This window comes from Bubalus bubalis, chromosome 2, assembly GCF_019923935.1.
Source record: "Bubalus bubalis isolate 160015118507 breed Murrah chromosome 2, NDDB_SH_1, whole genome shotgun sequence".
Classification (NCBI taxonomy): Eukaryota; Metazoa; Chordata; class Mammalia; order Artiodactyla; family Bovidae; genus Bubalus; species Bubalus bubalis.
In genome coordinates, this window is record NC_059158.1 from 104180714 (window position 1) to 104198476 (window position 17763).

A 17763-nucleotide genomic window follows, 5' to 3' on the forward strand; every position below is an offset into this window, starting at 1 on the left:
CTGCCTTCTTCCAGCTTTAAATACAACAGAGATGACAAATGAGGATGGGAAAGCCACACTAGACAGTCTACCAAGTTCTGATATCACTCCTAACCTTTGATTCCCTTGTATCTTAAGCTTTGAACTTAAGTGAATTGTCACATCACAGATATCTCTTTACCATCAAGAAAAGAACTTGGAAGGCAACAGTTGTTCACAATATGCAGGGCAATTTCCAGAGACAGAGAATTAACATTCAAAGCCTGGGGAGAATCAAAGAGGACTGGGGAAAAAAACCCCCTTAGGTAAACCCCTAAAATTCAGGTTTTCCTTATCCAATCAGGCAAGGGGGTGGTAGCAATGCCCATTAGCTAGCTACAGAAATTGGACACTATCCAGAGAGTCAAGCAAAGAGGATGGCAAGAACAAAAATTGTAAATAATCCTTAAAGGGGGGACTCCCCCGTCCCTGGGATTCTCCAGGCAAGAACACCAGAGTGGGTCGCCATTTCCTTCTCCAATGCATGAAAGGGAAAAGGGAAAGTGAAGTCGCTCAGTCGTGTGCGACTCTTAGCGACCCCATGGACTGCAGCCCACCAGGCTCCTCCGTCCATGGGATTTTCCAGGCAAGAGTACTGGAGTGGGTTGCCAGTGCCTTCTCCAAAAGGAGGGCTTATGTTAATAAAAATATTAAATTATAACTGAATTACACTAAGTATTTTTATTGTCTTTTAGATGGTACTTGCAGACATCTAAACTTTTAACACAGTTGCTCTGACAACTTTGAAAGACAAAAAGCTAATATTTACTTTAACAAGAATGTAGCTATTGTGTTTATATTAAGTCAGGTCACATGGTCCTAAATGGTTGTTGACTCCAGGAGTTTGTTTCCTCCTTACAGATTCTGTTATACACTTCCTAGCTGACCCACAGATACTAATGAGCTACAGCAGGGACATAAGAAGGAAAGGGAGTCTTAGTAAAGAAAAGAGTGAAAGTATGAGGTGGAGATAAAGGGGGAAGCTACAACTAGTGAGGAATGAGTAGGCCACATGGTTACAGAGCCCAGTAAGTTAACAGTAGGGATCTGTTTGGCTGGTGAGAAGACTGCAAGCCAGGAAGACCATGTGCAGAGTGGAAGGCACATACACATTGGAGTCATTTGCAGTTGGGAAAGCAATTCTCCAACTTGCTAGCTCTGTGACCTTAGGAAAGTCAGTCTTTCCATAGTCAGAAAAGATGAAAAGCTCATGGGGTAGATTAAAATTTGAATTGGAAAATGCATGAAATGTTCTTGGTCCACTGGTCATACATAGTAAGTTTTCAGTTAATATTAACTCTTATTAGATTTGCCTAATATATGAATTTAACTGATGTTAATGAAGCCATATGTACATGCCCAATAATAATAGTATTACAGGTGAGTCTCTTCAATGATTGTATTTCTCTGAGTGAGAAGGAAGACATAAGTCTGACATTTCTTCAGCTGATGTCAATTCCTAAATGGCTCTCATGTGAGCATTTCCCAGGCACATGTGAATGATGTAATAAAAAAAAAATTTTTAGGATAATTTTCATCATTTGAAATTTGACCTCTAAACACTGTGTAAGATATAACTCTACTGTATTAATACAGGAAGGAATCCTTGTGTTCCAATTTATAAAAGGTCACTCACAGTTTTGCTAAGCATAATTTTTACTTCTTCTCTTATCCACAGTGAAAAGTTGAACATGTTGTTGTAAAGAATATAGCCCTGGGGTCAGCAGACCTGAGTTCAAATTTTAGCCTCACCACTGACTAGTTACACAAAAATAAGTCCTGAGTACTTTTGAATTTTCATTTCCCCAATGATAAAATTAGGATAACCTCAAAGGAATATAGTGAGGATTAAATAAGATAATATCTGCAATATGTCTAGCAGAATGCAAGCAAAAATAATAACTCTCTTCCCAGTTTATTGTATGTTAGTTGCTCAGTCATGTCCAACTCTTTGCAACCCCATGAAATTTAGCCTGCCAGGCTCCTCTGTCCATGGGATTTCCCAGGCAAGAATACTGGAGTGGGTTGACATTTCCTTCTCCAGGGGATCTTCCCAGCCCAGGAATCAACCCCAAGTCTTCTGCATTGCAGGCAGATTCTTGGCCATCTGAGCTACCAACACAGCCCATAAATCCTAGTAATTCTGAGTTATCAGAGCACTGAATTACTTATGTGCTTCTATTTCTCACTAGATTATGAGGTTTTTTGTTGTTGTTGCTTTTATCTTTTAATTTCTTGGCCTCGCTGCATGGCTTGCAGGATCTTATTTCCTTGACCAGGGATTGAACCCACACCCCCTGCAGTGGAACTGTGGAATCTTAACCAACAGACCATCAGGGAAGTCCCAGAATATGAGTTTCTTGAAGACAAGGATTAGGACCTTTTATAGTTTCCACTCTACATATCTGGAAGGACACATTAGAAATTCGGCTACAGCAAGAGAAACCGAGAGTGCTGCTGGTTTCCGGACACCAATGAAATAAAATTGTATTATTTCCCAGACAGTCTAAAAAGTCATCTGTAAGCACTGTCTGTACTCACTTATCTCAGATCCTCTCATCTGTTTACAAAAACATCCATTCCCACCATTTTAACACTGTTTGGGCCAAAGTCACCATTGACACCCATGTCACCAAACCCAGCGTTCTTTTCCCTGTTCTCTGACTTAGCGTCTCAGCACCGTTCAGCATGGTTGACTGCCCTCTTTTTCTTGAAACATCTTCTTCTCCTGGCTTCCATGGCATCATGATCTCATGGCTTTCTTCTGTCCAGTCTCCTTTGTTACCTCTTCCTCTTTGTGGACTTCTAAACTTTAGAGCGTCCAGCTCTTTCTCAGCCTTGTCCTCTGTCTGTACTCTCTCACTAGCGAGCTCATCCATTCATCCACTGGATAGTGAGCACCATGCAGATACGAACATACCCCACATCTTTATCTCTAGCCCTGACCATTCCAAAGAAATCCAGACACATGTAACCAACTGTTACTTGAGGCCTCCACTTGTATGTCATATAAATGTTTCAAAATTCACACATATGAAAAAGAAATTTTGATTCCATCCCCTCACCCCAACTGACTCCTGCCTCAGGGTTCTCTGTCTCCATAAATAGCACTATTCTCCCTGGAGATCAAGATAGTAATCTAGCACAAGGCTTCTTAAGCTTTAATGTGTATATGAGTCACCTGAGGGGTCTTCTAATTCAGCAGGTCTGAGTTATAGCCTATGATTCTGCATTTATAACAGGTTTCAAATGATGTGATGCTACTAGTCCTCGGATCACATTGTTGAATAACAAGGATCTTGTATATAGATCTTGTTCCCTAATGCACATCCCCATACTCATATTAAAAAAGTCAGCAACACTTAATTGATCAGATTTTCTCAGAATCTGACATGCTACCTGGCCACTGCCACCATCATCTTTCCCACCATAATACTATTATTTCCCCATAATACTATGGATTCCCAACTAGTCTCCAGTTTTCTACTTTGTCCCCAGTTCTGGAGGATATTCTGTCCACTGCATCCTTATACCAATCACACCAGAATAATACCAGTCAAGGCTTTTTCCATCACACCTAAAATCAAATGACATCAGTAACTCTCAAATAGCCTGTTCTTTAACCTCATTTGGTATCTCTCACTTTCTGGTCCATGATGCTCCAGCCATGCTGATCTTCCTTTCTGTAAACTTGCCAAGCTCACTCCCACCTTGAGATTTTTGCACTAGTTGCTCCTTGCTTGGAAGGCTCTTAGCCCTTGATCTTTCACATAGCTTGTCATTCAAGTCACAGCTTAAATGTCATCTCAGAATGACCTTCCTGACCATCCAATCCAAAATAGATACTCTGTAACCTGCCACTTGATCTCAAGTCAATGTTTTACTTCTCTCCATTTTACTCATTGCTCTGTGATTTTTTTTCTGGATTACTTTTTATTTGTCCGTGCTCTGTCTTTCTGCCTCCCCTCTCCTCTCTTTCACCCTCTCTGTCTCTTTCACTCTCTCTCTTCAACTTCCTCCCACCCACACTAAGATGTTAGCCCCACAAAAGCAGAAACTATGTCTATATTTCACCAATTGTAATCCCTGCATCTGGGTCAATTCCTGGTATGTGGCAAGCACCCAATAACTGCTTGATATGTAGGTGGATAAGTAAATGATTGAATGAAAACTTCTAGGGTGTATTGCAGAAAAAGAAGCAATATGCTCCAGTTGTGTGGCCTTCCCCTCAGGGCCTTCCCTTCTGATGCTTCTTAATTCCTTTTCTGAGTCCATCTCATGTCATACAATATACTTAAAAGTGAAGATAAGCTGGTGAGTTATTATCATTTTTGTCATTAAAGGATGTTGTGGTTCACAGTCTCTATCACAGGCCGTAGAATGTGGCTTGTTTTAAAATAAGCCAGCTAATTCCTCTAATAAAGAGTAGCTCCTCTGGGCATGGACTTAATTTCCATGATTCTCCACTGATCACTGACAAGAGCTTTACTTCACGGCACACCCATTCATTATTCTGGAGGTGGAGGGTGGTGAGGAGGAAACTCATACATGGTGATTTGAATACATCATTTGATTGGACAATTATAAAGCACATGCATGGAAATAGGGTGGCTCCAGTGGATCACGCAGTGTGTTCACCCCAGCCAACAATAGTTACATTACCTGGGAATTTGTTAAAATTGCAAATTCTCAGGCTCTGCCCCTGAAGTCCTGAACAGAAAATCTTGGAACTTGCCCTTTAAAGATTCTCCAGATGACTCTGATGCATGGTAGAATTTAAGAACCACCAATTTACATCATTCTCATACACCACCATGAGTTTCCATTGTTCAAGAAAGTTGGTGACCTCAAGAATACTAAGTCTTGACATTAAATAATGTTTAAAAGAATGATTCAGATCTGTCCAAGTTGGGTACTAGCAAGCAGATATGTCAGAATGCTTTTGACTAACATAAGTTTATCCAGGAAATAGGATTCAACCTAATCCTCCACTTAGCTTTCGTGTACCTTCTATATCATTCTCTTTTGTTGACACCAATTTGCCTAATACCATTCCAGTGAGACCACTGGTTCTTGGTATTCAAGGAAAGAACTGACACCTGAGTCTTATATTAACCATGCTGAGTAGCTCTCCTACAAACACAAACACATATATACACATACATATATCATACATAACACCTTTTCAGTTGCTAAAAGAAATCCCAAGTGTGCAGTCATGTCTGAACTATGATATGTTCTATACATATATATGTATATGTATAGTCACCCAGTTGTTCAATGAACCAAATCTCAGTAACCTCAGCATGTATCCAGTTCAGAAAAATTTGATATTCTTAGCTACACAACCACAGCATCTACCTGCTTTCAGTTTTGATCCTAGAAATATTTCTGTCTCAACTATGACTAGTTTCAAGATGAGAACTTACAGAAGTTAGTGGTGAATGAGTAGTGGTAAGTGAATCAGTTCCCAGAATTGGTGGCTAAAATCTCTGGAATCATTGTGGACCCACGTTTATTCTGATATTCATGTATGTATGCTCAGTGCTTGTGTCTGACTCTCTGCAACCCCATAGACTGTAGTCCTCCAGGCTCCTCTGCCCATGGAATTTTCCAGGCAAGAATACTGGAGTGGGTTGCTATTTTCGACTCCAGGGGATCTTCCTGACCTAGGGATTGAACCCACATCTCTTGCATCTCCTGCATTGGCAGGCGGATTCTTTACCATTAGCACCGCTTGGGAAGCAATTGAAATTTATAACAAAAGCAGATTGTAGGTTTCTTTGTAGGTCTGTTTCCATGAATTGCTCCAATCACATGTAAAGACAAAATTCTTTTCTACTACTTACCCCAAGTATGTTTTTGGTTCCTATTAAAACTTCCCAATTGTCAAAAACAGAAAACATTAGGATTATGATGTGACATTATGTTATTAGAGTCGTAAATTGAGAGAGTGATATCACAGAAGGTTGAGATGAAGAGTGTAGAGGACACTCCAGGAAATTTGAATAAACTATTTGGTTACCACTTAGTTATATTTGGGGATTGTGAAACTAAGAAAAATGTGTTACTGAAAAGTGAGAACAATGTTAGAAAGTTGTTGCTTAGATTGCCTTGATTAATTTTAGAAATTCACTGATTCTTGCAGAGATTTTGTTTTTTTATCAGTTGTATTATGGCCCCTGTGTTGCAAAAAACTGAAACTTAAGGAAATATTAATCCTGTTCCTCAATGTCAATATTATGAAAAAAATTCTACTTTACTTTAAATATTGCCATACTATTTTATAATTATATAAGGATTGATTACCAAAGCACTTTCATATAGTACATAATACTATATAGAATATATATTTGTTGATTTTAATAAACACTATGAATCTGTGAGGAGAACAGAACAAAGATTATTCTCCCCATTTGAAAACTCAATATATGAGAGTCAGATAATGTTAACTGATCTTAATCAAGATCACAAAGCTAATTTTCAAGATTAAGTGAATTCCAAGCCTAGCACTTTTTATATTATACAATATACACTTGATTGCAATTCTCAGAAATCTTAGGAGGTAGTAGAAGAATTTTTGTTCTTTTTTTGCTGCTTTACTCTATCCTGATTATATACTCTTTTTAGCCATAATGACAAATGCTGTTTTAAAAACTATATTCACTAACTGGCATGAGAAATCACCTTCTGAAGATCCAGGCCCATCCCATACTTTGCAATGTTTCTTTTCATGCTAATATAAAATGTTGTGGGTGGCAAAAGCAGGGAGGAGAGAGAAGGACATTTATTATATGGAGAAACAGCACATATTGATTTTCCTTTCCATTGTAGAGACAGGTAATACAATTTCATTGCCTATTCAATAAGAAAATAGGACTTAATGGAGTTAAGTTACGGTTTATGATTTGGCCACTGTGTCAGACTTCCTTTCCAACAATCTCTTCCTCATCTCAGATTCTACCCCAGGACATTAGGTAACCAAATGGCTAGACCTACCCATTTGTGACCAAGTACAATCGGTCCTGCAGAACAGGAGATGAAATATATGAAAGAAAATAACAAGCAAGGGAACACTCTTGACAAGGTATTCACATACAGTAACAGTGGCAGAACACTGGAGACACAGTCCACAGGTTCCACGGGTGCTTTCCCTTAACAGCACAAAAGAAAAGGCCACACTGCTCCAGAAGATGTGGCTAGCAGTCCAAAGGTCATGGCAGTTTGCGAATTTATTACTTGTGGCAGAGTTTCTTCTAGGCAAGACATAATCTCAAAAAGTAGGTGTTAGGTTTGTTGTTCACTTCTTGGGTTATTTCCTTAAAACCAATGGTGAATGTTGTTGGAGACAGTTTTCCATAGGTCTCATTTTATGCATTTCTTTTAGTCAGCAGAAGCGCTGACTTCTTTTGTTTCAGACTATCTGTGCAAGGATATTTGTACAGTGAACAAGGGAGCTAGAAACAATATCATCCCTCTTTGAGCAGTGGGCCAGCAAGCTGGTTGCCCAGTGTGAAACTTTCAGGTTCCCTAAGTGCTCAGGATCCCTAACAACTCCTTAAAGATTTCTGTCCTGTTACAATTTAACTAAGTAAGCAACTATCACCTGGCTCTCTTAGGTCACTCAGTAAGAATGGGGGCTTTAGGGCACCAAATATGCTGATACTTATGCTTTGCTAAGCTGTGAATAATAAAATCCTTCATCTCAGACCTAAGTCTCTGATGCTGACCTCACCTTGAAATGACCAGGTAAAAATAACAGTATGTAAGAATTGTGGTAATTCACACTCAGTTTTTCTGGGTAAATTTGCTAAATTCAGATTGGTGGTATTGGTCACACTTCTCTGCTAGAAATTAGTACTGGCTTTTACAGTTTATCTTTCCTGTTGCTTGCTTGATGAGCTGGTCTTCAGTATTATTGGGCTAAAGAGTGAAAAAATTAATAGAAATTATTTATGCCAAAACTTTAGTTCAGTACTGAAACAATGCCAAGAAATTATCTGATGTTTGCCTGTACAGACAATTAGATTAAAATAAATTGCATAAATAATCTACTCTGACAGACCTCCTATAAAGTACCAACACCACAGGAACACACATGTTATTTCTGGGAATCCCCAAGGGATGTCTCCCATGTGCTCTATTCCTTCAAGATCTATCATGTTTCAGCCATGCTCTGTCTCTAATTTAAGATTCTTGACACCCCAACCATTTAGCTCTACCAACTCTCTTGGAGAAGAACCATAGTTCTTTACTAGTGGTGATCTTTAGCCCAAGAGACACAACAAGCCCCACTAATATTCACAGAACAGGTACTAGGGGCCAAGTTCCCTGAGGGGGTCTGATAGCATGATGGCCACTGCTGCTTCTCACCTTGCCCACTAAGCAGCATAATCCTTTCTGCTCTGTCCATGGAGAAGAGGAGGCAGGGCCTCTCCTATTGTGTCGTACTCCATGCTAACTCAACATTGCTTGGGCGGCAAAGTTCTTTCAAGACACATCCAGACCAGATTTCAACATGAACCACCATGTACAGTTGTTCTTCTCATCTTCAGTTGCTCATTGATGGATGAATAGAGAGTTCTTCACTTAAGCTCTGTTCTGTTCTCTCTCAGATTTCTTGAACTCTCTTCACAAAGACTTCTGTGGAGCCAGTCTCCCAACAGACCAGACATGCCTGAATTCCCAGGGGCAGACACACTGGAAAATATTTGCCCCAGGCATCTACACCCCCTTCAAGTTTGGCTCAAAAGTCATCTTGTCAGGGAAGCCTTTCCTAACTACCCATTAAAAAAACCTCCATTGCCATCCCAGCTTTTCCCCTTTGCTGCCTTTTTTTTCTGTTGCACTAATTACTTCCAAATGTGTTATAAAATGGATTTCTTGTGTTATTGAATATTATTGTCTTTCCCTACCAAAATACAAGTTCCCAGAGGGTAAGGGTTTTCATCTATTCTAACTGATGTGCTTAGAATGGGGCCCAGCACCCAGTTGGTCCTCAATAAATATTTAAAGAATGAGTGAATGAACCCTAGACTCAGGCCACATGTGTAATGTGCGCCTCTCACATAAATTCCACTGGCCACATGTGCATTAAACCTGACATCCAGTAAACATTCTTTGGCTGAAAAGATAATTGTGAATAATGATGCAGAGAAGATATAACCCACATGAAGGATCAAGTAGTTGGATAAATACCAATGATCCAGTCTCTCCTTCTGGTTGTCTTTCACCTTTGAAATGAGGGCAGAAAATACAAATAACTTTAGCCTGGCTTCTCTATTCTTTGCAATGATTAGCCATTTTTAAATCCATATAGTTCTTATGTCCAACAGTATAATTCTCTTTAATCCCTTTCTTTTTCTGTTGCCACTTAAAAGTCCTTCAGAAATGAATTATAACTACTGAAACTTTAATGTGATTCAAAATATGTAGTTAAATGTCATAATAAGCTAAGACAGATTATGTATGTGTGTTAACTATGAGGAAAATTAGTGAGAATTGACTATTTATTATGTAGGAGTAACAAGTCAAAATGAAAAAAGAACTCTTGATTTGGGGATCACAAATCTATGAGGCAATACTGACAGGCAGGTAAATTGCTACAAATTTTCAGGAAAGCATTTATAATTTATGAAATTCCTTTAAAATATTCATATATTTGAATGCATTTATTATACTTTTGAATATATAGGTAAAAGGATATTTATGGAAATGTTACTTATAATGAATTAAAAACTGCAAACAACCTAAATATTCAACCATGGGGGAATATTTAAATAAGTTACATTCTTATTATCCTGTATAGTATAATCAGATCAGATAAGATCAGATCAGTCACTCAGTCGTGTCCAACTCTTTGCGACCCCATGAACCGCAGCACTCCAGGCCTCCCTGTCCATCACCAACTTCCGGAGTTCACTCAGACTCATGTCCATCGAGTCAGTGATACCATCCAGCCATCTCATCCTCTGTCGTCCCCTTCTCCTCCTGCCCACAATCCCTCCCAGCATCACAGTCTTTTCCAATGAGTCAACTCTTCGCATGAGGTGGCCAAAGTACTGGAGTTTCAGCTTCAGCATCATTCCTTCCAAAGAAATCTCAGGGCTGATCTCCTTCAGAATGGACTGGTTGGATCTCCTTGCAGTCCAAGGGACTCTCAAGAGTCTTCTCCAACACCACAGTTCAAAAGCATCAGTTCTTCGGTGCTCAGCCTTCTTCACAGTCCAACTCTCACATCCATACATGACCACAGGAAAAACCATTGCCTTAACTAGACAAAACTTTGTTGACAAAGTAATGTCTCTGCTTTTTAATATGCTATCTAGGTTGGTCATAACTTTCCTTCCAAGGAGTAAGTGTCTTTTAATTTCATGGCTGCAGTCACCATCTGTAGTGATTTTGGAGCCCAAAAAAGTAAAGTCTGACACTGTTTCCACTGTTTCCCCATCTATTTCCCATGAAGTGGTGGGACCAGATGCCATGATCTTCGTTTTCTGAATGTTGAGCTTTAAGCCAACTTTTTCACTCTCCACTTTCACTTTCATCAAGAGGGTTTTTAGCTCCTCTTTACTTTCTGCCATAAGGGTGGTGTCATCTGCATATCTGAGCTTATTGATATGTCTCCCGGCTATCTTGATTCCAGCTTGTGTTTCTTCCAGTCCAGCGTTTCTCATGATGTACTCTGCATAGAAGTTAAATAAACAGGGTGACAATATACAGCCTTGACGTACTCCTTTTCCTATTTGGAACCAGTCTGTTGTTCCATGTCCAGTTCTAACTGTTGCTTCCTGACCTGCATACAGATTTCTCAAGAGGCAGGTCAGGTGGTCTGGTATTCCCATCTCTTTCAGAATTTTCCACAGTTTATTGTGATCCACACAGTCAAAGGCTTTGGCATAGTCAATAAAGTAGAAATAGATGTTTTTCTGGAACTCTCTTGCTTTTTCCATGATCCAGCGGATGTTGGCAATTTGATCTCTGGTTCCTCTGCCTTTTCTAAAACCAGCTTGAACATCAGGAAGTTCACGGTTCACATATTGCTGAAGCCTGGCTTGGAGAATTTTGAGCATTACTTGACTAGCGTGTGAGATGAGTGCAATTGTGCGGTAGTTTGAGCATTCTTTGGCATTGCCTTTCTTTGGGATTGGAATGAAAACTGACCTTTTGCAGTCCTGTGGCCACTGCTGAGTTTTCCAAATTTGCTGGCATATTGAGTGCAGCAAGAAAGTGAAGTCACTCAGTTGTCTCCAACTCTTTGCAACCCCACAGACTGTAGCCTACCAGGCTCCTCCATCCATGGGGTATTCCAGGTAAGAGTACTGGAGTGGGTTGCCATACTATATAGTCACTTTAAATTTTGATCTTTGAAGATTCTCTATAGAAACCATTCACACAACACAACACTGAAAACTAAAAGCTGGTACACACTATAAGGCCCACTTTTCATAAAATAAACACATAATATAGCCAGAAAAAAAATGGAAATGAAATTTGCAAGTATGTTAATGGTGATACTTCTGTCTTAGTGCATTTGAGCTGCTGCCACAAAAATGTCATAGACTAGTTGGCTTATAAACAACTGAGTTCTGGAGGCTAGAAGTCTCAGATCAGGGCGACATGATGGGAGGTTGAAGGACCTCTTCCAGGTCACAGACTTCTCTTTGTGAGGAGAATGTGATAACCACTACACTGCGGAAACCAGACTTCTCTTTGTATAGTCCCAGAGCAGAAGGGACTGATGAGCTCCACGGGCCTTTTTTATGAGAGCACTAATCCCATTCCTGTGAGTTCCACTCTCGTGATCTAATCACCTCCCAAAGGCCCCACCTCCTTGAAACCCTCACCCTGGGCCTTAAAATTTTAACACAAATTGAGAGGCAACACAAACATTTGGATCATAGAAACTTCTGATTGTGGAATTAGAAGTGATTTTATAGGTAACTTATAATATATCAAAACATTCAGTTTGCACTTACCACCATGTTCGTAACTGATGTTGATAGACAGAACATTATTATGACAGAGGATTTTGTGACAGTGAAGTACATTTAGATGATAATGTAAAATAAATTGAATGTCGTCATAGTAAGAGCTGGCATTTAATGAACTCTGATTTAAATCAGGTATTGTGCTGAGCACTTTAATCTATGAAGTACATATCATTATAATATGTTATAGATGAAGAAACTGAAGTTTTTAAAAGATGAAATAACTATTTCAGTATCTTAGGGCATGACAGGGACAGTGTGAGATTTGACTCAGAATTTTCTACACTCAGGCTCCATTCAAAACAGTTGAATATGATCCACCATGAATAAGCTTATAGTTTACTTTTGGTTGAGACAAAGGATTATTTTCAGGTAATTTAGCATTCTTGATGGCAATTATTATTCAGATGATTACTATTTTTTAATTCTTGGTCAGATCCTCACTGCCTCCCTCTAAGACAAATATTTCATTTTCTTATTGCTAATAAAATATATACGTGACTTTGGCTTAGATTCTGACAAAAAAAGTGAGGATATTTACAGTTTTAATCAATTGTAATTAAACCACCAGTATAATATAAAGGCTTCTTTCCCTTGAGGAAAAAATCCTTCTAGAAAAGATACTTTTTAAAGTAAAACTAGTGCAAAATATGAAGTCAGAAGGCTAGAGTTGATTTCCTGATAAATGAAGAAAGCACTGGAAACATGGCACAAATTGGCCTTCAGAACACCTGGCAGTTCCATAGATTCTGCCTCTGAACGAAATACTGGGAATTCTCTTGGCACTTCTCCCAGACAGCCAGGTAGAACAGGGTACACTGATTATTTTAACTAAAATAGTCTGCTTCTGTACAAACCCACCTCAGGCCCAACCAAATGTGAAGCTTATCAAACTGCCAGATCAAGAGAAAGACGGTTTTTACCTGAGAAGAAAAACTAAGCCGACTGTACAGAGCTGCCTTAAAACCTAAGATAGTCACTGTTTCATATTGCCTAGAAGGAAATTCTAGATTTAAAAAAGAGCTCCTAGAGAGAACCCCAAAATATGCAAAATAAAGAAAATGAGAGCGTTACCAAACTATATGTAGTATGAAACAAAGAAAACAAAATTAAGAATTTTAGCTCAATTTTTAGGAAAGAATAATTTCTAGAAAAAATATTCACATAAAAGTAAGGTGTAAAATTATAAACTTAAATCTTAAAGACAATGCTGCCACTTTAGATGGTAAACATTTTAATAATCCCACGATTTAAAACTATCTTAAAAGGACAAGCTCCAGGAGTTATCAAAATGTTTATACCAGTCTGTTTTAAGGGATCCATATGTTTAGAACTTGGTGTGTTAAATATGTGTTGTTGTATTCCTTAGATATACTCTAAAAAAAGTTCTCATGACTTTTAATCTAGTATTTTGTTAACAGATAACATCCTCAAGTTAAAAAATAAAGAATGTTCCTAAAATAAGGTCTCTTCCCCTGAGGTGCCCCTTGGAAGGTAGTGGTCAGTAATGCAATCAGATAACTAGGGTTATTTCAGTTGCCTGCCAAAATATGGCTCATGACTATTAAAGTATGCTGAAAAACACCATTACATCAAGGACAGAAAGGGCATGATTGTTCTTATTTCTGGAATTCTTCTGATGTGAGTCAATTCACTGGGTGGGATTTCACTGGAAAATGGCTTTAGGAATATATTAAATGAAGGATGGACAGAACAAAGCTTTTAAACACAGACATAATGGAAAACCACAGAGTCAGACTTCACCCGGCGTCAGAGACAGAGATCAAACTCAGTAAAATCAGTAGCTACAAGAACTCTAATTTTCTATGAAATTTTGTTAATTTAACATTGTTTCTTATTAACAGTCCAAATAAAAACATTTCACCTCCATATACAAAATAAAACTGTGATTTTGCTTTTCAGACCTAGAAAACTCAGACCAAAGAAAGAGAATATGAGATTAGTTTAAATATTGTTTTTATATTTGTCCCAAAATCCAAATGATATTTAGGAATTTAGATAACCTGGACATGCAGAAATAATCCATAACAAAAGTATATTCTGATACATTTTAAATCCTTTAGACTCAAAAAACTTTAAACCTGAACAGAATATGACATCATCGAGAAGTCCTTCTCTCCCTTGTAATTCCCTCTGGATGGAGATGATGTGATCCAGTTTATGATTATTGAACCTATCTGCTGAAACATTTCTGTTGAACTTTCATTATTTTATGTTTGCCTAGTCTTCCCAACTAAATTAAGCTAATAAGCTGGCTTTTTTAATTTTATTATTCCTTCAAAGGGTATAGTATAAAGCCTCATTCACAGATAGGTTAAAAATGTTTTGCTTGCTTTTTATTTATGAGGATGAGCTTTCCATACCTAGATAGGACTAGGAAGTTACTTGTTTAATAAATCTAATAACTATGCTAACAATTAATATGGTAACATAGTTTAGTAATTTTCAAACATTTTTTTCATTAAAAGAAATCTTGCTCAGATAGCCAACAAACATTGAAACTCTTCTGGTTGAAGTAAGTGGAGAGGACTGGGTGAGAAATAGGGAACAGCAGATGGGGAGAGGTGAAGGCATTGAGGAACTGAAGCCCAAACAGTTGGCTCTCTACCCACCACCAGACAAAGGCCACCAGAGACTCAGAGCCACTGTAGAGCACTACTTAAAAGCCACTAGTTCAGTCTGTTATGCAATTTATTTTAATAAAAAGAAAATCTCTGCTTCTCCCTCTTGCCAACTCAGCAACAGAAATTAAATCTTATATTTTCAAAGTCTGTTATAAATATACATTGAATAAATGAATTGAACAAGTGAATACTTATAACCAAGCTGAATAAAACTCTTACTATAATTATATTTTCTCTAGTTGACTTGAATGGGATACCAGTCTAAATATAATTGGAATCAGAGAAATGAACAAATGAAAAGTATCAACTAAGCCTGAACAACAACATCTGAAATATTTTTATCATTTTACAAAGTAAAAATTTGTACACAGAGCATTCTTTCCTATCTATGGTAATGAAATGGATTCCAGGACATATGCATGTTTCTGTGGCCCTGAACCCATGCCTCCCTCTTTTGGTAACAACAGTTCATTTTCTTTTTTTCCCCTTTAGGAGCTTTCCTTTGCCTATGCATTTGGTCTTACTAATCTTTCCATCAGAATGTCTCACTAGTCCCTACCCCACCACAGCATGCCCAGACACGATGCAGGCTCTTTACCCAAGCTAGTCTAGGCAGATCCTCTGGCCCTGAGATATGAAGTTTTCTTGGCATGACAAGATGTAGGACAACTGGAAGCTTCTCTGCCTATGCCTGGGGAGTAAGCAGACTCTCCATGAGGTGCTGCTACTAGAAATCTGCAGCTATGCTGGTCTAGAGCTTTCTGAACCATAGTTCTTCAGCCTCTTCTTTTCTCCTATGGGCTACATCATACCTTTCCAATAACATCCTTACCTTATTTACATATCTATTTATTTTCTTTATTTGTTTTTAAGTTAACCAAGTTCATTTTGAAACCCCAGAACACTAACAGAGACAGGGTCCCAAGGAACTGATAACACAGAACGAAATTCACTTGGAGAAGCTTTGATCAAACAAGTCATGTTCACAGGCCACGGTGAAATAGACTGCAGAGTCTCAGTTTGGTTTACTTGGATTTCTCTTGATATTATGAAGTTTTTTTAAAATAATGCTTATATTTTAATTGGAGGCTAATTACAATGATGACCTATATGGGAGAAGAACCTAAAAAAGAGTGGGCATGTGTACATGTATAACTGATTTGGTTTGCTGTACAGCAGAAAATAACACAAAATTGTATACCAACTATAGTCCAATAATTTTTTTTAATGAAAAAAAATAAATAAAGAGCATTCACATATAAGACCATCAGATGAAGAGGGGAAATGTAATATTTTTAAGATTATTTAATTCCTAAAATGTTCTTTTACAGTGTCTAGTATAGTGTTTACCCTATTAAACTTTTTATTTAACTGTAAAAAAAAGAAAGAAAGAAAATAATGCTTATAGTATCCTACAACCCAGGCACAGGTAAATTAAAAACCATGGAACTGAGATCAGGTGAACAGTTCACTGTGAGTTTAGGGAAAGTTTATAAACACTTTTTGAATCTCTATTTCCTTATCTATGAAAAGATTAGGTTAAAGTAGCTCTATAAAGCCTCCTCTAATTGTCACACCCTATGAATTTTTAAGTTTACAAATATAAAATAACACATACCAACTATTGATTTTTTTTTTTTTTTTAGTCTGAAGTAGGTGCTCTGAAATAGTCCCTGCTGTCTTACTTCAAGGCAATATTTAAATTTAACAGGAGACTCACCCAACATCAGCCTATGCGGTGGTATAACTTTCCTCCAGAGCTTTGTAGAGTCTCTTTTTGTGATGGAAATCAGTGCCAATTTCTCTGTGCTCACATTTTCCCTTTTCCATTCTCTTTCTATGGTTGGACAAAAAAGAGTTATAATTAGAATCAAGAAAATACTGTAAGGATAAATACAATGTATCCTGTTTTATGAAAGGTCATTCTTTCAAGCTATCAAAGCCCTTTACAACAAATACCTAATTGATGGTCACAGCCTCCTCTGCAGGAATAAAACACTATGCCTGGTTTACAAAGAGGGAGTCAACAGAATTTCAGTTGACCATCTTAAATCTGGAACTAGAAATTCAGAGCACATCCATTTTAAACCATTGTGTGTCAGAGTGCTAAATTATCTTGGTTTGTTGTAGATGATTTTAATGTTGACCTAGCAATATGTGTAATACATTTATAATGAAAACAAAGTGAAACACATATTCAAATAGCTAAGAGTCAATCCTAAAACAAATAGCTATTACAGTGGATTTCAGAATAAGTTCTTTGGTGACTAGTTGATGACTTCTGTGAAACTCCCATGTTAAGGGTGGCAAGTCTAATTTACTGTACAATTACAGAAAACTGGAATAGAGTCTGCCCTGAAGACCAAGTTATACATACTAATAGTAAACGGATACTGATAAGTGATGATCATAACAACATCCACATGTCACTCATTTAAATGAGAAGCACACTGTCCACTACCGCCAAGAGTGTTCTTAGATAGACTAGCCCAGGATAAGAAAAAAAGTTTTTGTGCCTTGTTCATTAGTTAATGTGCATTTAGCATGCAATCATCCACTTTTATTTACTGAAAAAAAATATCCTATGTGCCAGGCACTATGCTGTGCACTTCATCAAATTATTCATCCATCAACTTCTAGAACTTATTCTGTCAATGTGGAGAGCCTAAGGAGCTCAGGAGAATGGCGATTAATAAAGGAACTGGAAGTGTTTATCTGATTTAACAGTATGCCTTCATGTGTCTCCCCTTTAATTATTTGGTTTAATGATTTGAGTTTCCTTAGAGGGATGGTCATCAGTCACTGATTACAGTAGCTCAGCTGGTAAAGAATCCACCTGCAATGCGGGAGACACTGGTCTGATTCCTTGGTTGGGAAGATCCCCTGGAGAAGAGATAGGCTACCCACTCCAGTATTCTTGGGCTTCCCTAGTGGCTCTGACGGTAAAGAATCTGCCTGGAATGTGGGAGATCTGGGTTTGATCCCTGGGTTGGGAAGATCCCTTAAAGGAGGGCATGGCAACCCACTCCAGTATTCTTGCCTGGAGAATCATATGGACAGGCAGGCTACAGTCCATGGTGTCACAAAGAGTAGGACACTCGACTAAGCAG

At 38.1% G+C, this 17763-nt stretch overlaps 1 long non-coding RNA gene across 1 annotated transcript in view; it reads right to left on the bottom strand.

The window, feature by feature from the left end:
• LOC112582252 overlaps nucleotides 1-16492 on the bottom strand; it is a 156401-nt gene extending 139909 nt beyond the window's left edge. The window contains exon 1 of the long non-coding RNA XR_006548204.1: nucleotides 16374-16492. This is a non-coding gene — a long non-coding RNA (uncharacterized LOC112582252). The remainder of the gene's footprint in view (nucleotides 1-16373) is intronic.
• Nucleotides 16493-17763: the final 1271 nt, after the last annotated feature.